This window comes from Triturus cristatus, chromosome 12, assembly GCF_964204655.1.
Source record: "Triturus cristatus chromosome 12, aTriCri1.1, whole genome shotgun sequence".
Lineage (NCBI taxonomy): Eukaryota > Metazoa > Chordata > Amphibia > Caudata > Salamandridae > Triturus > Triturus cristatus.
The window spans coordinates 565,233,150-565,258,948 of NC_140595.1; the positions used below are offsets into that span (position 1 = coordinate 565,233,150).

The 25,799-nt window shown below is 40.4% G+C and overlaps 1 long non-coding RNA gene across 1 annotated transcript in view; it reads right to left on the bottom strand.

The window, feature by feature from the left end:
- Positions 1–635: 635 nt before the first annotated feature.
- Positions 636–25,799, bottom strand: part of LOC146776272 (uncharacterized) — a 207,894-nt gene continuing 182,730 nt past the window's right edge. The window contains exon 4 of the long non-coding RNA XR_014972164.1: positions 636–1,194. This is a non-coding gene — a long non-coding RNA (uncharacterized LOC146776272). The remainder of the gene's footprint in view (positions 1,195–25,799) is intronic.

Here is a 25,799-nt window from a genome sequence, read left to right on the forward strand (position 1 = left end):
TACAAGTACATTAAATATGTCAACATATATATGCCAATTACAAACGTCTAAGGAATAAGCACATGCACTTTAGGATGGATTACGAGTGGTAAGGTGCTCAGAGTCGGAAGACCAACAAAAATATTCTGCAAAACGGGAAGGCAAAAAGATTAGGTGAACACCACTGTAAGTCTGGAAGGTCTAACAACTATCTTCCAGAATGTCATTCTGTTTTTTGCAATTAAAGTGGATGTCTGAAGGTGCAGCATCATTGTGCAGTTAAATTTTCTTGATATTTGGAAGTGAGTGCTCCAAAGTGTATCAGGCCAGAATTTTTAAGATTGTCTGGGAACCCTGAAGAAGCTGCAACATGCCTCGAAACATCTTGGCTTCTCCTTAGATTTCTTTTTTCTATACAGTAATGTTTTTCCAGTTGAAGATCTATTTCGAATCTCCCTTGTCTACATAAAATCTTCATCCTTAAGAGTGGATTTTCAACCTTATCTGACACTTGAACTGTTTAAACCGGTTATACAACAAAGTGGACTGTAAGGACTGTTATACAGAACATCTGAAATATGAATGGTTATGGGATGTTACATTTTCATACAAGGACTGAAAGTTAAATCTTCATGAAAGAAATAGATACATATTTTATGCTCAAAGATGTTTTTAATGTGTTGCCTTGTTTCAATAGGAATACAATTTTTTTAGTAAATAACATTTGATATTAGGCAGCAATGATTTTCATGTTGCTTTCTCCAATTAGTGTATTAGGGACAGTGACCCATGTTAATGTTGTGGCCGTTCTAATTGAGACGATTCCCCCCACAATCCATTGGGAGTCACCTGCCATCTACATTTTAGATGATGCACCATCTAAGAAACTTAGTAACACTGCCGCGTCATAACCGTTAAATGTAACCGCCATCTTCTCTGCAGGGGATGTCCAGTTAATGATGATACGTAGAGCTGGCCAAGCTGCTGCTAGTCCAGGAAGCATAAAACACTGTTTTAATGAGGCTGTGACAGCAATGCGATAGCAATGTTTAATGTTAAACACACGCTGTTTCTTTTAAGGAAGTCAGAGGAAAATACATATGTCAGTCCAGTTCCATTGCAGTACTTGGACAATTTACAGGCCATGATGGGGTTTTCACCTTTCTTAGAAAAAATAAATATCGCCCATTTATTTACTTTCTGCTATTCTGGAACCTGGAGAAGGAAGAGGAAAAATAATTCTTGTAAAAATGCCAGAAATGTTTTGTTACATACAGTTATCTTTCCATTTGCTTTAATAATCACACTGAAACGATTTCGAAAACCCTCAAATACTTTTTACTTAATATATTTTACTTGATTTCTTTGTCTTTGCTGTTTATAGGTTTTTTTCAGACGGGAAAAACACCTATTTTACTGCTTTTCCTAATATTTCTTCCGACCTGAATTTATACATAGAGGCCAGGCATGTGATTACTTGAGGTGTGGCAGTTAGCTAAAGTCTTCTCTAACCACATTCATTCAACCAACTATATACTAAACATAACATTATGACTGTACACAATGTAAACCAGACCTCTTGACCCCTCCTGAACTATAGATCTGTTTAAGTAGGTCTCTCAGAGTTTAACAATGTAAAGGCTCTTCTTTTTTTTTATAACCTATTTTATTAAATGTTCAGTTTCCAACCCATCAATTATGGTATGTGACAGATACACAATATCATAGTACATCGCAATCATCGTACAGTATTTTGGCATTATCATGTACAGTGCGTGTATGACATATAGATACAACTATCCCAACCCCCATCTCCCTCCCCCCAACTTCATCTGGCAATGTAAAAGCTCTTCTTATGGTGTTATCATATATCATATAATGTATACCTGAGAGTCCACTATGTAAAAGCCCTTCCTGTTACACTTATTACAAGTTTACATATTGAAAACCAGCACTACTGTATTTGTCATGAGGTCTGTATATGCAATCTCTGTATTTCAAGCAATGGAGCTGCTTCCTAGAAGGGCTAACACAACTACTGCCTAATCAAAGCCATGAAGAAGAGGATCAAGCAAGAGGTGACATTAAATCCCTGCGGTGCTCTTCCTATTGGTCCCACATTGAGCACAAAGTCCACCCCTTTATGTACATAACAGTGTTCAAAAGGGATGTACAGGATAGTGAAGCAAAACAGTTCTAGGTTGACTCAGAAAGGTGAAGTGAGTTACAAACACAGTTCTCTCCAAATCACGAGAGCACTTGATAAATCGACCCCCCCACACGTGATTTCACTTTTAAAAAGAAAAATGCACTTTATTCTCACACAGCTAAATACTATGCAAATAATACCCAATGAAAACCTATCCTTCCTAGCATCTCATGAGCTTGAGATGTTTGAACGAAGGTCTCACACTCTTAGGGTGTTTATCATAGATGTCACAATGTAAAACCAGTTTCTCAATTAAATGCCTGCAACAAAGCAACAAAGCAACAGCTCTGCCCCACCTCATATTAAGACCCAAATTCCATACCAATTACACCTTTTTAGGACTCAACTCTCAGAATAGCAAAGTAGAGCAGTCACAAGCTTTTTCAGTAAGATGCCAGGGTTTAGAAATTCAGATCTCTGTAAAGCACAAACACTTAATAAACCTATGCCCAGTGCTTTCACTTTCAAACGAAACATTACTTTTCTTCACGTACAACTAAATACTAAAATACAATTCTTACTGTACTCAATGGAAATCAGACCTCTCCAGCCGCATTTAAACAAGAAATTTGTGTAAGACGTCCTCTCAATGTTTAAATTTAGTAAAGACTTTTACTAGGGCATTTGCCATAGATTTCACACGAAGTAAAATTCCTTCTGTTGGAGCAACAACCAGGTAAATTAAGTTTCTGGTTTGCAATAAATTTCCTATTAATCCCCACTTGCTCAGGCCAACAGACCTTAGCCGCTGTTGCAAGGGGAGAGGCTCTAATCATCAATCAATACAATAATTTATTAGAAATAATCAATATTAGGTGTAAGTCGATGCAGAGAGTCAATAGAGTTTTAAAGGGTTTTATTAAAGAAAATCCTTAGTAAGTTCTTGATATGGCAATTAATCATTTATATCAAATAAGATTAGTAATAATTATTTTAAGCATAAATTAATTTCAAGCATGTTCCATAAAACAAAGAGTCCCTATTCTAAAATAAATTAGCAAAGAGACTATCTGATAGAGACATCTAGCTGCAAATTCCGTACCTTTGTATGCTCTCCAGGCGCTAGACTGAATACAGTTTTTTTTTTTACAGCTGTTCTTCTGCGCATATGTAGAGGACATCGAGCGACTCTGTAGCGATTTCGTCCACAGGATGTGACATCTGCAGAGTCCATATAAGTCCTCCCCTGACGTTCTGATATCATTTTCTTTTTTTTCCCTCTTCCAATGCGGATCTGGAGAGCTGTTCCTCAAGCCATTTTTTGGCCTGTCTTGACATTTTTGTAGTCTAAAGAGTGTGCCTTTTTCTCACTTCATCAGAGTTTAAACTCTGTGGGTCGTGTGGATGGCAGATGTCGGCCACTGACCATCATCCTCAAATGGTAAGTTGAGACACAAGCGGTCTACGTCGTGGCATTCTCTGACTTCGCCACATAAGCTCTCAGTCTCTAACGCCCCTTCCCAACCTCTGGTTCAGGAGTCTGGGTAATAGTCTACCCCAATCCTCCATCCCTTCCGGCTGGGGTGACTCTGGACCAGATGCAGGAGTAGTATGTCACCCTAGATGCCATCTTTAGGTCTCCATATCCCTCTGGTGCGCTTTTCAGCCCCAAGGAGGTCAGGGGAGCCTTGACGGAATCCAGGCCAGTTGGACCACCCTCAGTTTCAGCTAGGTCCTCTGTATTTGGATGGATTTATGTTGGCTCTGGTGCACATCCCTTTGCGATTTCCACCTGCGTTGCCCGTGTTCAATCAGCCTACTCCAACTACGGTGGTGCCTATCCACGCTATGCCATCTCTCCTCTCCAACACTGATGTGTTGAGGGTGGTGCAGGAGGTGTAGTTTGCCTCGGACACCTTTACTTCTTCTTCCGTGGACCACCTTACTGATTTTCTTTTTTTTTTCTTTTTTTTTTTAATTTCAAAACCTTTATTGAAACATTTCAAAACCAACACGTTACATGCCATGTCAGAACAAACCAATTTACACAGTAAGGTCCAAATCATAACAGGAGATCAAAAGGGCAGATCCTCACCCGCCAAAGACAAATACTGTGGATGACAACTAGAACAACAGAGTTACCCGATCCGCCCCCCCCCTCAAAAAGGGTTATGATTTTGCTGCATCAACAAAGGGCAGCACAGCTCACTGAGGAGGCAAGGAGAGAGAGGAAAGTAATCACTGACCAACACCGGCGGCTGCCGCTTGCGGAACGCCGGCGGGGAGCACGGGAGAGGCAGCATCACCTGAGGGAGCTCGAGAGTGGAGGTATGTCACCACGGGACCCCATATATCTATAGGACGAGACCTTGCCGGCAGCAAATCCCAAAACTCCGATAGCAAAGACTGACATCTCGAGGCATCCTCCAGCCAATGCTCAAACCTAGGCGCCGGTCTGCGACCCCAGCACATGGCTACCCTACGCCTGGGAAGGACCAGCAGCATTGCAATTAAGCGACGGGAAGTATCTGGACAGAATTTTACAAAACCCAGGGTGGGGTCCGGCTGCACAGTCGCGGAGGTTATGTCTGAGATGGCAACACATACTGCCTGCCAGAATTCTGACACCTTGGGGCATAACCATGCCAGGTGAGCAAAGTCCACGGCAGGGGCAGAGCAGCGCATGCAACTGTCACTGGATCGGAGCCCAAGTCTGTGGAGCTGAACAGGAGTGCCGTATAGCCTGTGCAGATACTTGAAGTGTATTAAAAGAAGCCAGTAGTTGGTTGACAGCCTCTTCAGCTGATTGCAACAATAGAGTCAGTCAGCCTGCACAATATCCTAACCCAGGTCCGCCCCCCACGCCGCCCGCGCCCGATCTGTGGAGATGAATGTAGACGACAAAGTAATCGCATATAGTTTAGTGACAATTTTGTGTGGAGACAGGGATGTGTATATATAGTCGAGAACGGGCATCGTAGGCGGGGGCCGGGGGAATGTAGGATGCAGCACCCGGCAGATAGCACGCAACTGATAGAACAGGAGAGTGTCCATTGGGCCAGAAGAATCGGGAGGAGAATAAAACATGTTCCCCGGGTACAGGTCCACCATCGTCAGCAGGCCCAGGCGTGATGAGTGTTTCGACATGCCAGATGACTGAAAAGGGTGAAAAGCAGGATGACGCACAATCGGCATGGCATTAGCAGAGAGGAGCGAGAGATTATTTACGCAGGCCGGTCCAGGCCCAGCGCAGTGTCTCGACTGTGTCCACCACTGCATGCGGACGCCGCGCCGGAGCAAATAATGCTGTTGCCAACGGCCAGGGGGATGCGATGTCCGTCTCCACTGCCACATGAGGCTGGAAAGGAGAGGGATGGATCCAAAAATGCAGGAAGCTGGCCTGAGCGCATAAGGCGTAGAGCTGGAAATCAGGACCCCCCAGCCCCCCAACTGACATAGGGAGAGTGAGGACATCATACGTTACTCGCGGTTGTTTACCGGCCCAGGCGAGTGAGATGATTAGAGACCGTAATTATGAAAGAAGTGGGACGTGAGGGGGATAGGAACGTTCAAGAACAAATAAAGGAATTTCGGCAGGACCACCATCTTAGCAATAGCAATCCGGCCAGCAAGAGACAACGGAAGCTGACTCCAGCTAGGGATCTTGGATTTCAACTTATCCACAGCACGTCCAAAATTCGATCTCCAAAGTTCGTCTAGGTCCCTACTAAGCCAGATGCCTAGGTAGCGGGTGGGACCGGAAGCCCAAACGAAGGGATAGTCCGGCGTAAACTGCCTGGTGGAGTCGGTGAGAGGAAACAGCACGGACTTGCTCCAATTTACCTGTATGCCGGACAGGCCTCCAAATCGTATGATCTCACGTACCGGCAGGCTAAGATTGTCTTGGGGATGGCGAACATACAAGGTTATGTCGTGGGGAGGCTAGGGTTAATCTGATGCAAGACCGAGAAAATCGTTCGGAGGTTATGCGAGGTAGCCCTGCCTGGGATAAAGCCAGATTGGTCCGGAAGGGCAATGCGGGGCATAAGTAGTATAAGATGAGCGGAAAGTAATTCAGCAAATATTTTGTTGTCAGTATTAATAAGGGAGAGAGGGCGATAGGAATCGCGGCGGTCGACTGGCTTATCAGGTTTGAGTAACAGCGTTATCATTGCCTCCCGGAGGGACTGAGAGAAAAGGCCGTTATCAAAGGATCATTGTACATAGCTGCCAGATGAGGTTCTAAAAGCGTGGCGTATGTCTTGTAAAAAGAGGCTGGGAGACCGTCCAAGCCGGGTGTCCTGTCGTCAGACAAGCTACTAATGGCAGCAAGGATCTCCTCCTTAGTTAAAGCCACATCTAAGAATTCTCGATGATAGTCTTCCAGCCAGACCAGTGCGATAGTCTCGTAATACTGTTCGAAGGCCTCACGAGGGGGGGGGGGGAGGGGGCAGCGTAAAGCTGCAAATAAAACTCCATGAAACGAGTCTTAATTTCATCCGGTGAGGTGGTTCTGGTTGGACCCCCGTCACTGAGAGCCGTAATGAAAGACTCGGCGCGGGGTGGACGTAGGAGATTAGCCAAAGTCTTACCGGGCCGGTCCCCCTCACCAAAACGGCGAGCACGGCCCTCTCTGCCAAGAAAGGCGAGTTCTCTGTCAGCCTCTGTGGAAAAATCCATGTGCTTTTGGCGTAAAAGCGCAAGGGTCTCAGGCCCGGGGTGTGCAGCCAGGGCGGCGTCCAGAGTTTTAATTTCAGCCTCCAACTTCGACAGAGTGGTGCGGATGGAATGAAGAACCCCGGCTTGCTTAGAGATACACTCACCCCATATGACAGTTTTAAAGCCTTCCCAGAGGACAGAAGCAGAGTCCACAGAATCCACATTTAGTTCAAAGTAGTTGGTGATGGCAGTTTGGATCTCTGCATGGAAGACTGTGTCACGAACCGCGTTTGGAGGGAGCCGCCACGTGAATGCTCGTTGCGGGGAGTGAGGGAGGCGGAGACCTATCTGCACCGGCGCATGGTCTGAGAATGTACACGCCATGTGAGTTGCGTCAGTAAGCCAAGTAAGAACATCTTGGGAGGTGAGCCAGAAATCAATGCGCGACCAGCAGCCCCTGGCACCGGTGACACAAGTGCCCTCTCGGGCCTCAGGCCAGATATGGCGCCAGGAATTATAGAGCGACTTGTCAATAAGGATGGACTTAAGAGATGTAGTAGCGCGCGGGTGAGAAGAGCGCGGACCGGAACTGTCAAGTGCCGTCGAAAGGGTAACATTAAAATCCCCCCCCAGACAATAGCCACTGGGCCAAAAGAAGAAATAAGATGCCATACATGAGTAAAAAAGTCCGGATCGTCAGAGTTCGGGCCTGACACCGCAGAAATTGTCACAGGTAGAGAAAATAAGGAGCCCTGTAGAATTACGTACCTCCCGATAGGATCAGTAAGAACCCGATCGGTGTGCCAGGGAAGGCCCCTGCGAACCAATATGGAGACCCCCCTAGTTTATGAGGAGTAGACCGAGGAGTGATATTCTCCCCAGTAACGTGACTTGAGTCTAGAAAGGGACCCGGACACGAGGTGCGTCTCCTGCAAGAGACAAATGTCCACCCTATGGCGCTGCAGGTGGGAATGAATGAGCCTGGCCTTTCGATAGTCATTAAGACCACAGACATTCCAGTCCCAACAGAGGATGTCAGTCATGTGGTGGTGTATCGAAATGTGGTGCTGCGCTGCACCGGCGGAATACACCACAGGCAAACAGAGGTAGCATGCAGTGACATGGAAGTGCCAGACAGCGGAGATCCCTGGGGGACACCCCAGACAATAGCATGCCAACAAGGGAGTGAATCAAGTGGACAGGCGACCCCTGTAGGGGGGACCCACAATGAGTAGAAACTAATGACACTAAGTGGACCAGACAAGGGGGGGGACGGCCAATGTAATCGGCGCAAAGAAAAATGCCATTAACAAACCAGGCGTAGCGAAAAGCAAGGGGCACAGTGCACTGAGGCAGTCAGAATTAACCAAACCATGGCCAACCGAGCCCCCAATACAATGAGGAGTACAGAAAATCCACAGAACCCCAAACCCCACCCAGGCTCACCACCTGCAAAAAATACATTGGGACACAACAGTTCTGACAAAGCGAGGAATGGCAAATTGTAATCAAAAACCATACCCAAACCCCACAAGCCCACCCTGAACCTTTACAGACCAAGAGCAACAAAAAACACCCCCACCCCGCACCCACTCCAACCCCCCAATCAGGCTGAGCTACCAACCCACCCCACCCCGGAGACCCACAACTGGGAAAGGGGAACAGCACATTAGCATAGGGAATTATCCCGTGAGGGCATGGCAGGGCACGGCATACGCCCCTGCAGCGAAGCAGGGTGGCCAAGCTATAGTAAATAGATAGACATCCTACAGGAAAAAAGAGCCACATTAGTTCAGCACTTCAATCATTGTCACTAAGACTATCAACGGCGTCATGCCGGGATTTTGACGGCGAGGAGCGTGATGATTTCTCAAGCTTGCTGGCATACGCCATGGCTTCACTTGGGTCTGGAAAGACAAGTGTTTTTGCACCCTGTCGGACTCTCAGTTTCGCCGGGTATGCCAGGGAATAGGAAACAGCGTGTTTTTGTAGAATCCGCTTGGCAGGTAGAAATTCACGGCGGGCCGCCTGGACAGCCGAGGTGTAGTCCGGTTAAAAAGAAATAGAGTTGCCTTGATGGGTAATGGCACCCCTGTCGCGTGCCGCACTTAGAATGGCATCCCGGTCCCTGTAATTTAAGAGCTTAGCAATAATGGGCCTCGGGGGCAGTCCAGGACCAGGACGCGGGCCAAGAGAGCGATTGGCCCGCTCTACAACGAACACTGAGGAGAGGACATCGCCAAAGAGTTCCCTGACCAACTGCTCCACAAAGTCTTCCATACAGGAGATATTTGTGGACTCCGGAAGCCCCGTAATTCGGAGATTGCTCCGACGGGCGCGCGCCTCCAAGTCCTCGTTCTTCTCCCTGATCACAGCCAGGATTTATCCATCTGGAGCAGCTTCTGACGATCCTGTGTGGCGGCATCCTCAACGTCAGACACCCTAGACTCTACTTGAAGAACACGGCTGTCGTGAGAGTCAACACGAGCTTTGACAGAGTCCAGGCGGGCGGAGAGTTGATCTAACTGAGTCACGATCCCCGTCACCGTAGACTTGACATCCAGCATGATCGCTTTGAGGTCATCCTCACGCGTGGGGGCCAGTTTTTTCATGCAGATAATTTGTAATTGTATCTTATAAGGTACCATGTTGCTGGTAATTCAGCTCAGTCCTAATACATATGTCTACAATTTTGACTCTGGTGTGTCACTGCTTCGGTCTATGGTGATGTATGTATGTATATGTATATGGGTATATATATATATATATATATATATATATATATATATATATATATATATATATATATATATATATATATATATATATATATTCACTGAAAAAACCATAGGTTTCACACATGTTATAGTTAGCTGGGCATTTCACTCGTACAAAACCATTGAAATTCCCCCGTTATAGTTAGTTCAGCTAACTATAACTCGCGCGCCCGCAATCCACTGCTGATGACGTCACATATTACATCACTCATGACGTGGTCAGTGACATCACTCATGACATCACTGATGACATCTCAAATGACATCACTGATGACATCACTGATGACATCATCCAGTGAGTATGTCTTTCTGAAAAATAAATATTTTTTATATATGTGTATCTAAAGGTTAATGGAAGAAAAAATGTGTAAATAAGTGTCTAAATTAATGGGTTGTTTTTGTAAAATTAATTGTATAACTGACTTATTAACAGTATCTTAGTGAATACAAGTATTAGTGAGTAATGTTTAAATATTTAAATATCTGTATCAGTGTCTCACTTTGTGGAAAAGTGGCTGCATGGGTTGGTGAGTAGCTACATGAGTGTGTATATGGGTTATTAGTTTGTTTTTAGAGTATCATTATGAGTGTCTGTATGGTTCAGTAGGGGATGTTACTAAGCGTATGGACGCATGAATGAGTGACTCACTGTTTGTATGTATTTTGAAGACAGTATGTGAGCAGGACAGTATGGGTGGATGAGTGTGTGTATGGGTGAGTAAGAGAGTGAATGACTGTCTCAATAGTGTCTTTATGAGTAAGTCCATATGTTTTGAACTAGTATATGTGAGTACTGATGTATATAAGTGAGGATATATGAGAGTGAGAGATTGGAAGAGTTCCTGTATAAATAAGTATGTGTTTCTATAAGTGATTGTTTTAGAGAATAAGTATGTGTACGTTTCTGTAGAAGTAAGTGTACTGGTGTGTGTATAGCTGTACATGCAAGTAAATGGATGTTTATTTGCATGTATGAGTATGTGTGTGAGTAACTCTATGTATGAGTGTAGGTGTGTAACAGGATGTATAGGTGTATGTGTACATATGATGACTGAGTACATGTATGAGTGACTATATAGAAGTGTTGATAAATGAGTGGATGCGTATGTAGATTTTGGAATTACTGAATAGGTTGTTCTAACTGGTATTGGTATCTCTATAGTTTTCAAAACCTTAGTTTGTATTTTTCAATGTGAGTATCAAAGTTTATATTAGGATAAGAGGAGGTCTGCCACTCTTACACAAGGATGATGTCATCAGTGATGTCATCAGTGATGTCATTTGAGATGTCATCAGTGATGTCATGAGTGATGTCACTGACCATGTCATGAGTGATGTAATATGTGACGTCATCAGCAGTGGATTGCGGGCGCGCGAGTTATAGTTAGCTGAACTAACTATAACGGGGGAATTTCAATGGTTTTGTACGAGTGAAATGTTCAGCTAACTATAACATGTGTGAAACCTATGGTTTTTTCAGTGAATTTGCAAGGTTTTTTAAATGCTAATTCCTAACTATAACGTGTGTGAAACCTATGGTTTTTTCAGTGAATTTGCAAGGTTTTTTAAATGCTAATTCCTAACTATAACGTGTGTGAAACCTATGGTTTTTTTCAGTGAATTTCAAAGGTTTTTTAAATGCTAATTTATGAAAGTATTATTATATTTTTTAAATATTTATTTTACAATAAGCTACCTATGTATTTAGTTATAGATTGACTGTATCCTGTAATATGGAATGGCTCAGCTCTTCTTTTTTTTGAATTTGGATAAAGGTGAACAGCATAGTTAATATCTTCTATAAACTTCTAAACAGTTTAATTTTTTTTGTTTTTTTTTTAGGGTTTTTGACGGTGCGCGCACGGTGCGCGCACGGTGTGGGCATGCCTACATGCTCCGTGTGCGCATGTGTACGTCGTGCGTGCTCCGTGCGCGCGTGCTCCGTAAGTGCATGCGCATGTGCTCCGTGCGCGCGTGCTGTGTACGCGCATGCGCGCATGCTCCGTACGCGCATGCACGTGTGTCCGTGCATGCACGGCAAGTCATGTGATTACAAAACAACACTTTTCATTGGTTAATAGTAGTTTCAGTTCCAGAATCTTCCAACACCACTCCCACTCCCCTCATTATTTCTTCTGATTTCCTGGGAGAAGGAGCGGAGCAGCTTTTCTAGTACTCTAGTACTTGAAAATGGCAGAGCAGCAGTCATCTTCTGGGAGTGAGGAGGAGATCCTTGGGCCACCTAGGCAGAGGAAACAGAAGGACTCCTTTATATGGATTTTTTTTACTTTTCCAGAGGGCCAGAAGAAGGTGAATGCTCCTAAAGTTACCTGCAATGTTTGTGGAGTGGTCTTATCAAGAGGAGATCCTAAAAAAAATACTCTTTTAGTATTTTCTCAATGATAAGGCATGTTAAAGGTGTACATCCTGTGGCTTATGCTCGAGAGTTTGCTCGAGCTGCTAGAGACAACCCTCCAGCAGCTCAGCTGAGCACATCCGCAGCAGCTCAGCCGAGCACATCATTGGCAGCTCAGCCGAGCACTTCATCTGCTGCCGCAGCTTCACCTTCTTCTGGACCTCTGGATGTGCACCCTCTCTTCAAGAGGGTTCATATACGGTGCAATCTGTGCAATGCTCTTATCTCTTATGCTGACACCAGCATTAACCTGATAGAGAGGAAGATACAGCAGCATGCATGCTCCACCCCATGATTTTTTTCATTTTTTTGTTCCTCTGTTCCTCAATTAACACAACGGCTCTTTTTAGAGCCACCTAACATCCAAACACTTACACTTGATTTTTAATTCTATTTTTTTAATGATTTTTTTCTGCTGTGCGCGCTTTGAAAAAAAATAAAACATTTTTTTCACCCTTCGCGGTCCTTCAGGGACCCCCTGACAAAGGCTAGGGGGTCAGGAACTCTGTACCCTGCCCCCTTTTCACGTTCTCCACCTTTCTTTTAAATGGAAACACACATTTCTATTGGTTGCAAATTTCAACCCTTTCCAAATGATTCCTACCCCCAACATGACTTCTGCCTGCTAGCATAGCAACAGATCGTGGAACACTGGTGTGAGCAGAGAGGTCAGAAGTTCAGCACACAATGTTTCTAATCCAAACAGCAAGATTGCTTGACTTTTCAAACCTAACAGCAAATCCAAAGTAATGTTCTGTGGAAACACATTTTTCTGAACCAATACAAAACATGTTTTCAAAAATGTAAACATACAGCCTAGTTTTTAGTGTAAAATGGTTTTAAACAGCCAAGGAGTTCTTTTTATTTAAAAAAAGTATATAAGCCTCCATTTTACAACTATCTTTCATTTCATATTGTCATTCTACTGAAAGACACCTTCTGAGTGCATCCAGGTCTCCTCCTCACTCCCTGAAGAAGACTGCTGTTCTGCCATTTTCAAGTAAAATTGATAGCTGTTCAGCTCCTTGTCCCAGGAAATAAGAAGAAATAGTGAGGGGAGTGGCTGTGGTGTTTGAAGATTCTGGAAGAGAAACTACTATGAACCAATGCTTCTGAGTGCATCCAGATCTCCTCCTCACTCCCTGAAGTAGAGTACTGTTCTGCCATTCTCAACTGAAATTGATACCTGTTCTGCTCCTTGTCCCACGAAATAAGAAGAAATAGTGAGGGGATTGGCAAGGCATTTATAGAGTAGACGGTGTACATTTCACAGATGAAGGGAACAGAGTCTTCCTCTTGAACTTTAGACTCTGCATCGATACTTACTTATAGGTACCAAAAAGCACTCAATTAACACAATGGCTCTTTTTAGAGCCAACCAACATCCAAACACTTAACTTGATTTTTAATTCTATTATTTTTACGATTTTTTTGTCGCATCTCTATGCTTCCCCTGCGCTGGCGCACAAACTGCAGCCATGCGCCGGCACAGGCTCCCTTGCACCATGGTGCAAGGATGCCTGCGTGGTGGGGAGATTGTTTTTCTGCAGGAAGGTGTTCCTTCCTGCACAAGAACAATCACAAGAGGCTTTTTCCTCTTTCAATGCGTGCTGTAGAATGGAGCACGCACTAAAAGAGGAAAAAACTAGGAGAAATAAAAACATTTCTCCTCGTTGTGCCTCGCTACGCCACCTCTAGGGTGGCGTAGCATTCACACGCATCTCCAGAGTTACGATTTCTCGTAAATCTGGAGATGTGTCTAGTTCTATGGGTGTTGCGTGGGAACAATGAAAAGTGACGTAGTGATGGCGCAGGGGGCTTATAAATCTGCCCCAGAGATGTTAAGGAAATTAAGGGTAAGACAGACAAAGGGAGAGAGACAGAAACAGAGACAGAGAGCAATGAACTGAGAAGGAGTAAGGCAGTTAGAATGACTGAGACATATGGAGAAAGGGAGAGAAACATGGTTGAAAAAATAGTGATGGAGGCAGTAAACCTAGGGGAGTAGTAGAGAAAGAGTTACGAAAGAGCAGTAAAAGAAGAAGAGAGAGGGAAGGGGAATGAGAAAAGCAGAGTGAGGAGAAGTGAAGAAAAGGGAGCATGAAAGTGAAGGGGTGAGAAATACAGATATTTTAAACTTACCTGACCAACAAAATAACTTAATTAGAAATTAATGGGTTTTTTTAATTGCAAGAAAAATGGATTCAATTTCCTAAATTTTCTTTCTAGATCTGAAAAAAAAGAAAAAAAGTATTAATATTCAACAATACATTTTAGAAAACAGTACATATATTTTCATTTTTTACAAAGTAATTTTGCTGTTTTCAGAATATATTGAATTTCACTGAAAATAGTGATATCAATTGTATTCATCACTTAACAGCAGGCAAAAAAATAAACAATCTGAAAGATTATTTAAAAAAGCCCTGAATGTATCCTCAGTAAAACATACCTTGATAGAAATGTAACATATATATTAAAAATATATTCTAAGAACAATAACTATTTGCAATAAATAACGTCTGTAAATCTTGTTGCTTAAGCACATACACCAAAATAATATCTGTCAAACAAGTCCACAATAAAAATTTTTACCTTTCCATGAGGCCAAATGGTAATTTTTAAATCCTTTTTAAGTGAAATATCCAATGTTAATCCTATAACATTGAAATAATGGTTTCTTCAGATGCTGCAATTTGTATCTAAAATTTTGGTTTTAGAAAAATTAAGTAAAAATTGGGTAATTCTGCAGGCAAACGTTGCTTGAAAATCAATTTAGAATCATTACACAGTGTCCAGCCTTTTTCACATTTTAGATAAACTGTGTAATGACCAGAAATTATAGAAGGTCCATCATGGAAAATGATTGCAACTGCAACAAAAGTTTTTCCTGATATTGATATTTGATTTCCTACAAACTTCTTTATTAAAGTGTCCAATTTTGTTCCATCAGCTCTACAACGTTGTATCATTAAAATCACATACTGTCCATATTTCTTTAAAAATAACGTTGATAACATTTCTGATTTACATTGACAACATTCCATGTTGTGATTTGCATCTTTAACTAATTTACTAAAAGTCACTGATTTACTCTCTGGTAATGTTAAATGTATGAACCTTTCAGAATCAACATTAGTGCTGCATGTGTTCATACAGTTTTCACAACAATGTTCCTATTTATAAGAGAGACCAAATATATTTTCGTTTTCTACCCCTTCATCTTCCAGTACCATAAGCAGATACATTAGGAATTCCTGTGCATCTTGCTGGACATTTTGTGTAAACTGTGTACATCAGAACATACATCTAAAAGATTTCTAACATCAGAAGCACTTTCTATTTTAGTTTTATCATTACTTAGCTTCTCATAAAGGAAACTCAGCAGAGAACAGAATCTTTCTTCATGATTTAGTATTATCTTCTCTTGCAAACTTTCTAGATAAAATACAACATTCAGCACTACATTAGCGTAGCAGTTGACACCAGAGCTATTTTCAAAATGACAACCAACAACCTCTTCAACATTGTCCTTTTTCTTTTTGCTTGCAATCACATCACTCTGTTTTTGTTTTCTCTTCTGTACATCCTCATTACAGATATTCTCAATTCTCCTTTTCCGACAAACACGTTTTTCAAACACAGGATACTGACCTAAATGAGGAGCATAGCTTCTTCTTAATCTATTATACTCCTTTACACAATTTGCATCAGCACTAACTTTTGAGTCATCAAAGTCTATCATGAATAAACCAGATATTTTTTTCACTCGTGACAAAGCAACATATGCCATACCTTCTTTAAACACTCTAGATCCAATGTTTACAAAAGCACTATCTACAGTTAATCCTTGAGATTTGTGAATAGTTACAGCATATGCTAGAGAAAACGGAAACTGCTTCCTACGTACATATAAGTCTTTCACAAGCAAAAAACGAACTGAGCAACGACTAATGTCTTTAACCTCTTCAATCTGATCAAATTTTATTTTTAAAAATTCCCTTCCATCTTTTTTCTGGTAATTAACAAAACCCATAACTTTACCCATAGCTCCATTCACTACACCCTTTTCTACATTCAAATTACGTCTTAAAATTACTCGACAGTTCATACATACATAAAGATTTTTTTCTAAACCAGCTGTTTTCGATATGTTTTTCTCTAGAGAATCCAATTTAGTTGTCAATTTGCTTGTCAATATAATAGTTATTCCTTCATGCTGTATTTTATCCACAGCTTCCATTTTTATAATCTCTTCATTTTCCAATTTCAAAAGTTCTTCATTGAATATAGAGCATTCATGTAGTGTTGGCATTAAGCAGATTACAGTATTTTTTTCTGCTATTTTCTTGTATATTTTCTCTGGAGCTATTTGTTCTGTTGGAAACAAATTCCATAGCAATCGATTCTGTAAAGCTTTTCTGCCATGTTCTGTGAGTAGTCCAATTCTGATATCTTTGAGAATACTTGCATAATCATCATCATTTGCTTGCCGCATATTGGTAATGAGTTCTTTGTACTCAAAGTATGACCAAATATTCACATTACCTATACCTCCTAATGACTTTTTCGTGTCTTCATGTGCGAGAGTATTAAATACTGGTTGTCCTTTAACTGGAGTGAGCTGCAGTAGATCCCCAAAAACTATAACATGTTTTCCTCCAAATAACACGTCATAGTCTGTCTTTAGAATTTGCTGCATTCTTAAATGCACAAAGGCAAGCATTAAGTTTGATACCATGCTTACCTCATCAATAATGAGAACTTTCATTTTCTTCAATACTCTTGAAACTTCAAAACATGCTTCTCCTGTTAGCTTGTGGTATTGTATTTTGTTCTCATGCTCTACTGGTAACATCAGCAAACGATGTAAGGTAATTCCTTTTATGTTATATGCTGATAACCCAGTTGGAGCAGTAACAACACAAGACAAAGTTGAATCCGTTTTTTTCTGTGGGTAGCTTCTAATTACTTTAATTAAGAAACTTTTTCCAGTTCCAGCTTGTCCACTGACATACATTCTGATTGGTTCAAATGATGTGCATGAGCACTCTTTATTTTCATGTAGTAATCCATGATCAATTTGTTTTGAGACTTCCTCATAAATTTGTTGTTGTTCATTATTCAGTTGTTGTTCCAAATTTGGTAAGTTTATTAAATCTTCCTGAGCTTGATTCATAGCTGTTTCCACTTCAGTCATGGCTATTGCAGCTTCATTTTCAATGATTGGTTGTCCTAGAGGATCTTGACTGAGCGTCCCAGAACTTTGACTGTCTTGAGAACTGTCTCTAGCTACTTCAGCTGCAATTGTAGCTTCTTGCTCAATTTCTTCATTTAACATTTGTACATAAGTTGTGAAAGTACTGCATTCTATGCTACCTTTGCATGCATTAAAGGAATGTTCATAGCTCTGAGAATATTCAAGTAATTCATCCTCTGAACGCCATGGTTTAAACAACTGTAAAAGTGCTAAGTAGTAAAATTCCTTTTTGTCAGTAGTGTCACAACTCAGCTTTCTGTGATTAATCAAACTTCCTTTTGTTTGTTTCACCAAACATCCTTCCTCACCAATGACTTTATATTTTCCATTGTTGATGTCTTCTGTGGCATTCCGTTTAAAAATGTAGTTCTGCAGCACTTCATAGAGACACATGTTCTCAAGATGATGACTTCTGTTTGGGTAATATGTGTCCAACATGTTTGTTTTCAAAATGTCTGTACTTTCTGGTTCGTTCTCCGCTAAACATTCAATTTCTCGAATAGATTTCAGTACCCGATTTCGCATTCCTGCAAGGCCTAAACTTACCCAAATTATTCTTCTGGATTTGGAGTACAGACTTGCAGATGATAACCTATCTGAGCATTCATATGACCCAATTTCTCGATGCGATAACATCTTTAAACTGAAACTGTATAGCTTTTTACTGACAGTCTTCTTGTGAGAAATCTCTTCCCACATTTCTTTCAATTCTGTTTTCTCAGATTTAGTGATGTAAGATGTGACATACCGAGCAACAGCAATAGAATTGTCAGCTACATACTGAATATCCATGTTAGCATACCACATGGATAAAATGACTGGGTTGTAGTCATTTATATATTTTGACTCTTCTTTTCTTCTTAGGTTGTAGGTATTTTTCAGAGATTTTCTTGTAATAGTATGTCGCACAGCTGACATAAAACTGTTTACTCTTCCTTTTGAAAGAACAGGTCGTGGAAATCCAAATCGACATTTTGTGTAGATATTATCTTTACTCTTGTACTTTCGTCGACAGTATTTTCCACACCGATGACTTTGGAAACGTAAAACTTGCTCTTTTAAGTTTTTTTTTCTTCAGTGCTTTTAGGTATAGCACATGTTGCATATTCTTCAATGAAAGATAAAACTGCATCATCAGAATCTAATCCAAATTTTGGGGCATCCTTGATTCACAACAGCATATGAATATGAGGAGCACCTCTTGCTTGGTACTCTTTTCTCCAAAAGAAATCCACAACTTCTCCAAGAGGTGGATTTTTTTTTATTGCAAATGAAGGACATCATAGCCTCAAATCTATGATTGAAATATCTGCAAACATTAACCGGATCCAATGAGCACAATTATCCTGCTGTCTTGTATTGGATGTTTTCAATATTTGAATTCGCCTCTCGAAGAAAATCCAGTAAATCATCCCAAGCGTACTCAGTACAGCTTAGGGTAAGAGCCATGTAGGAGTTCCTAAATTCCGTAACATACATTTAAATTCTCCATGGCGTTGGTACCAATATTCATTAGTCCCACGCTGACAAGCCATCAGATTAATCAATTGAGATTCCAAATGATCATCTCGCTGTTGCACTTTGTTCATAAAATCCTTTGCAGACACATTATGTAGATGTACTCCAGTTTTTAAAATGTGATTTACTGCATAAGATAGTACAGACAAGTCACTTTCAAATAAAAGATGGAACAAATAAGGAATACTTTGATGAAATCTTGGATCTTCTGCATATAATCTTGTAGTCCGATACTCAGAAGCAGGAATCTGTACTGGACGTTCATCATATCGTCCACCTTTTCCTGTAGGAAACAGCTGGGGAAAACAACGAGCTTCCAAGCTCTCCTACCATACACTCACGGGAGTTCCTTTTGCTTTTTTAATCTGAAACAGATCAATAGTGTTTCCCATAACTTCTTTAGAATGAAGAGGATGTGTGCTGAAATGTTCATAAATTTCTTCTTCTTTTGACTTATCCACTTTTTCAATTTGCCCAGTTGGTATTCCTGTGTCTGCTAGTAAAACTTCTTCATCTTCATCCATATAAATGGCTTCATACCATTTATTATTTCTTTTCAAATATAAATTTGCTCTTTGTACTTTTCGTACATCTACTAGCTCCTGCCAAAGTTTCTTATTCTTTGTAGGTACACCATTAACCAGAATAACTAATGGTTCAGTTTCCAAACCATCTGCATCAATTGTTTCAATATTTTTTTTCAAATATAATGGCAAATAGACAACTCTTCCTTTTAAACCTCTTTGTAAATCTGAAGGAGGTAATTTACCTGTTTTGGGCTCCATACGAACTATAGTCTGAAACGGATGGACACATTGAATGAGTATAGACTCATACGTATTTAAATCAGAAAGTTCTGCAGGAATATCAACCAATTCTAAATTATTATGTACAGCTCTAGCTGGCATTTTATTTTCTTCTAACATGTTATAACAGTATTTACAAATACGCTGATCTTCACCCAAATCAAAACAATTTTCCAGAAATAAATATGTAGCAAAACCCTTCCACTCATAATTATTTTCTTTTTCACTTTTTTTAATAGAGATCAACATTCCTTGTTTGAGTTTTATAATGGCTTCTCCGGCAACAAATACAAGTAATATTTGGTCTTTCATTAGAGATGATAGTACATTTTGACATTTGATCTTCAAAATTTTTACTAACAGTGAGTTCTACATTCTCTTCCACATTTTCCTCAATAACTGTGTCAATTCCTGCACTTTCTTGTTCTGGACCAAAGTAACAAAACTGAATTTCATCAGTAACCTTCTCTACATCTGATACAGATCCACGGAACAGAGCATTATTCAACTCATTTAACTTTAGTGCTGGACTTTTAGCAAAATACAATCTTCTCACAAACTTTCTCATTTCAGTATGATGTACTGCCAGCATCCTAAAATGGTGAAAAACACTTTGACAAACTTTCCTAGAAAGACAAGCCAGAGAATGTCCTTGCAAACCAGTATTCTTTCTCACTCTGCATGGATCTAGTCTTTGAAGCACCTTAATTTTCTGTTTCACACTTTTTTTACTATATTCTCTTAGAAAGTCACGTAATTGATCAATAGATTCCTGTCGTACAGTACAAATACTACTATAATTCCAGGTGTACACTGGGGCTTTAGGACGTTTCCCCATAACCTCATCAGCTAACACTTCTTCCTCATTTCTTGGAACCATTTTCTCCTTTTCCATTACACAACCATCTTTAACTTCATAAGCTTGACCACTGGTGTCAACTGCATGCAGCAAACTATTACTTTGAAGATAACTCTCTTCATTAAAAAATGGTTCAGTACTTGAACTATGCTTCCATTCTCCTAAGAACACTTTACAAAAGTAATTTTTTTTCACTACTCTTTTCCTTTTTGACTTCATTACATTGACTAATTTATCTAATGTACGGGTCCTGTTCAAAATTAAAATGAATAGTTTTCTTTTTAATTCCAAAGCCTTTGCAACAATTTATTGAATATGTTTCTTTTTCTTATAAAATTTGGCTTTCTTCCTATATTTTTTCACATCCTTTAGCAAATTGAACATCACTCTTCTCTGAAACATTTTTCTACGAATGTTTTGAAAATCTGTTTTTCTTTTTAAGTCATTCTATCTTACTTCTGATTGTACATTAGCATTTAGTATTTTCTTTCTATTGTCTTGTTGTTTTCTACTTGAAACACTATTTGCAGTAGATATATTTTTTAAATTGTTTCTTTGAGAATATTTTTAAAAAAAATCCTTAGTCTACTTACCAGAAGACTTTTTCTTTTTTCCAACATGAGGTTCTTCAACTAATTTTTGTTGTCCAGTTGTCTTCAAATATAGATGTTTTTGCTGTTCTTTTCTCTTTCTTGATTTTATAGGCATGTTTAATTTATTTCAGTGTTGTTCAGCAATACCTGAAAGAAACTAAAAAAAAAAATACATTTATGTAATTTAAATATATTACTATATTTTTTTCGAGCTTTTCAAATCCTATCATATGAGCTGTCCCTTTCCTACGACTGCAAGTCTTACACAATAAAAGCTACACAAATTAAATCTCTGACAACAATTCCTGTGTGCAGACAGACTCATGGTGTGATTCTAGGCAGAAAACGATATTTCATTGGCAATTTCAAAACACATTTACTACTGTGGTAGAGCAAGTGATAATTACTGTAACAGCCTGACACATTTTCCTTATAGTTTAGAGAGGCAGAAAAGAGCACATGTCCTAACAGCTACTTGAGACCATGAGCATGTGGAACCTGGGTGAGTGATTACACTAGAGCAAAGGAAATGAGCCTTGGTGACATTGAATGTGTTAGCGTTACACACTGCTATCTGAAATACCACACAGTGCTGAATACTTAGCATGGGAGTGCAGGAGAAGCAACTGCCTGTGTGCTAAAAGTGTGTTTCTGGAGACTGTGTATTGTCAGGTGCAAGAGAGATCTGCATGGACGCTTCCACAACTGCATGAAGACTGCAGAGATGTATATAAGATACATGTGTGGTAAGGGTTAATTGGAGTTTTGAACATGTAGGAACTACCTCACCCATTGCAGGAGTGGAAGGAAAATCTACCATGTTGATTTCAAATGTGTTAGCATTTGCCTTTCATTTGTGAGATAGTGATTTGTGCTGAATGCTAACCATCACAGTTCAAGAAAACAAGCTGCCCCTTTCCTACGAGTGCAAGTCTTACAGAACAACAGCAACACAAATGAAATCTCTGACAACAATTCCTGTGTGCAGACAGACTCATGGTGTGATTCTAGGCAGAAAACGATATTTCATTGGCAATTTCAAAACACATTTACTACTGTGGTAGAGCAAGTGATAATTACTGTAACAGCCTGACACATTTTCCTTATAGTTTAGAGAGGCAGAAAAGAGCACATGTCCTAACAGCTACTTGAGACCATGAGCAGGTGGAACCTGGGTGAGTGATTACACTAGAGCAAAGGAAATGAGCCTTGGTGACATTGAATGTGTTAGCGTTACACACTGCTATCTGAAATACCACACAGTGCTGAATACTTAGCATGGGAGTGCAGGAGAAGCAACTGCCTGTGTGCTAAAAGTGTGTTTCTGGAGACTGTGTATTGTCAGGTGCAAGAGAGATCTGCATGGACGCTTCCACAACTGCATGAAGACTGCAGAGATGTATATAAGAGTACATGTGTGGTAAGGGTTAATTGGAGTTTTGAACATGTAGGAACTACCTCACCCATTGCAGGAGTGGAAGGAAAATCTACCATGTTGATTTCAAATGTGTTAGCATTTGCCTTTCATTTGTGAGATAGTGATTTGTGCTGAATGGTAACCATCACAGTTCAAGAAAACAAGCTGCCCCTTTCCTACGAGTGCAAGTCTTACAGAACAACAGCAACACAAATGAAATCTCTGACAACAATTCCTGTGTGCAGACAGACTCATGGTGTGATTCTAGGCAGAAAAAGATATTTCATTGGCAATTTCAAAGCACATTTACTACTGTGGTAGAGCAAGTGATAATTACTGTAACAGCCTGACACATTTTCCTTATAGTTTAGAGAGGCAGAAAAGAGCACATGTCCTAACAGCTACTTGAGACCATAAGCATGTGGAACCTGGGTTAGTGATTAGACTAGAGCAAAGGAAATGAGCCTTGGTGACATTGAATGTGTTAGCGTTACACACTGCTATCTGAAATGCCACACAGTGCTGAATACTTAGCATGGGAGTGCAGGAGAAGCAACTGCCTGTGTGCTAAAAGTGTCTTTCTGGACACTGTGGATTGTCAGGTGAAAGAGAGATCTGCATGGACTCTTCCACAACTGCATGAAGACTGCAGAGATGTATATAAGAGTACATGTGTGGTAAGGGTTAATTGGAGTTTTGAACATGTAGGAACTACCTCAACCATTGCAAGAGTGGAAGGAAAATCTACCATGTTGATTTCAAATGTGTTAGCATTTGCCTTTTGTTTGTGAGATAGGGATTTCTGCTGAATGCTAACCATCACAGTTCAAGAAAACAAGCTGCCCCTTTCCTACGAGTGCAAGTCTTACAGAACAAGAGCAACACAAATTAAATCTCTGACAACAATTCCTGTGTGCACCCAGACTCATGGTGTGATTCTAGGCACAAAACAGTATTCCTGGGTGATACCAGTACACCTTAACTGATGCTGAAGACATACTCCATAATATCTTACAAGTTCAAGGCAGTTAAATATCTTCCAAAACATAACATGTAAAACACAATTTTAAAAGAAGAAACAAATTTCTATAATTTATATTAAAATACACCACATACATCCCCTCTCAAATTCATAACTCACCTTTAAAAGTAGTTAGTTGAGAAAGAAATGTGGTACTCACACAGCAGATTATCAGAGCCAGAATCTCTGAGCTGTACACCTCTCACCAGAACCAGTAAATGGCAAACTTTCCCTCTCTTTTTTCACACAAATACATGTTAACTTCAAATCACATTGCTTCCCACATTTTTTTCAAATGGAAACACACATTTCTATTGGTTGCAAATTTCAAACCTTTTCCAAATCATTCCTACCCCCAACATGACTTCTGCCTGCTACCATAGCAACAGGTCATGGAACACTGGTGTGAGCAGAGAGGTCAGAAGTTCAGCACACAATGTTTCTAATCCAAAGAGCAGGAGTGCTTGACTTTTCAAACCTAACAGCAAATCCAAACTAATGTTCTATGGGAACACATTTTTCTGAACCAATACAAAACATGCTTATAAAAATTTAAACACACAGCCTAGTTTTTAGTGTTGAATGGTCTGAAACAGCCAATGAGCTCTTTTTATTAAAAGAAAAGTATGTAAGCCTCCATTTTACAGCTATCTTTATTTTTATATTGCCATTCTACTGAAAGACACCTTCTGAGTGCATCCAGATCTCCTTGAAAGATGTTCACAGTGTGGATTGTAGGTCATAGCTATGTCTTCTGGAGTGAAAAGTATGCAGAAAAAAGAGGTATTGTGAAAGACCTTGCTTTGCCAAATGTAGACATTAAATGGATTAGTCTGAGAGGGTTAAAGTGGCACCAATTAATGCCTTTGGTGAAATCCTTTCTAAATCTCCCACAGCCTAACCTTATAATTGTGCACTGTGGTGGAAATTACCTAGGCACTTTAACTGGGGTAGGTCTGGAAATGCTTGTTAAGGACACCTTTGTGCAATTGATATCACTTTTTCCACAAACTACCTTTGTATATTCTAATATATGCCAAAGGCAAAAGTGGAACTGGTCCAACCAATATTGTCCACAGATTGACAAAGCAAGAAAGCACGTCAATAAGTCTGTTTCTGCTTTTCTCAGAGACTATGGTATGGGTTCTATATACCACAACAACTTGCGTTACAACATCCAAGGCATTTATAGAGGAGACGGTGTACATTTCAATGATGAAGGGAACAAAGTTTTCCTCTTGAACTTTAGACTCTGCATCGGTACTTACTTGTAGGTACCAAAAAACACTCAATGAACACAACGGCTCTTTTTAGAGCCACCTAACATCCAAACACTTACACTTGATTTTCAATTCTATTTTTTTAATGATTTTTTTCTGCCGTGCATGCACCCCGCGATTTTTTGAAAAAAAAATAAAAATGTTTTTTTCACCTTTCGGGGTCCTTCAGGGACCCCCTGACAAAGGCTAGGGGGTCAGGAACTCTGTACCCTGCCCCCTTTTCACGTTCTCCACCTGTCTTTTTCACTGTCACACACCAAACACACAAAATGGCGGCCGACACTTCCTGATTTCGACCGATTCAAATGTTGCCTGACATGAAACCACCAATCGGAATTACGCTCGTGCACGTTAGGGTGCGCGCACGGTGCACGCATATAGATATATATGTACTTTTAACTGCAATTTTCTCAGGAACTACTGAACAGATTGACACCATATATGCAAAAGGCACATGCCTGACCTGAGGACTACCTCTTTACCAAATTTCAAGTAATTCTGTTCAGCCGTTCGGGCTGTACCTTCGACTAAAGGTCCTATGGGAAATTGTATGGGGAAAACGCGTTTTGGGACCCCCCTTTTTTCTCAGCACCCGCTTGACGAATCACCCCGAGACTTTCAGGGTAGGAGCTGAGCGGAGCGCCCCATTAGTTTTGAAAATTTTGCGAGGATTCGTCAACCGGTGCCAAAGTTATTCAAAATAGAATTTTCAGATTTCCTATGGAAACTCGGTCCTAACTATAACTATCTACTGGCGACCGCCAGTAGATTATATATATATATATATATATATATATATATATATATATATATATATATATATATATGTTTATATATATATATGTTTATATTTACAAGACATTGTTGTGCCGAGTTTCCTCAAAGAGCGTACATATCTGCTTATGTCACTGTGCCTTTCTTTGAGCTCCACTGGGACCTCTACGTTAGATGTAAAACCCCTTCCTACTGTATTAGTCAGAGAGTTACACTATGCAAAGTGCAATCTATATTTTACTCAACATAGGCTCTCTGTTAATAATGTGTCTATCAGTTCTGATCAATAAA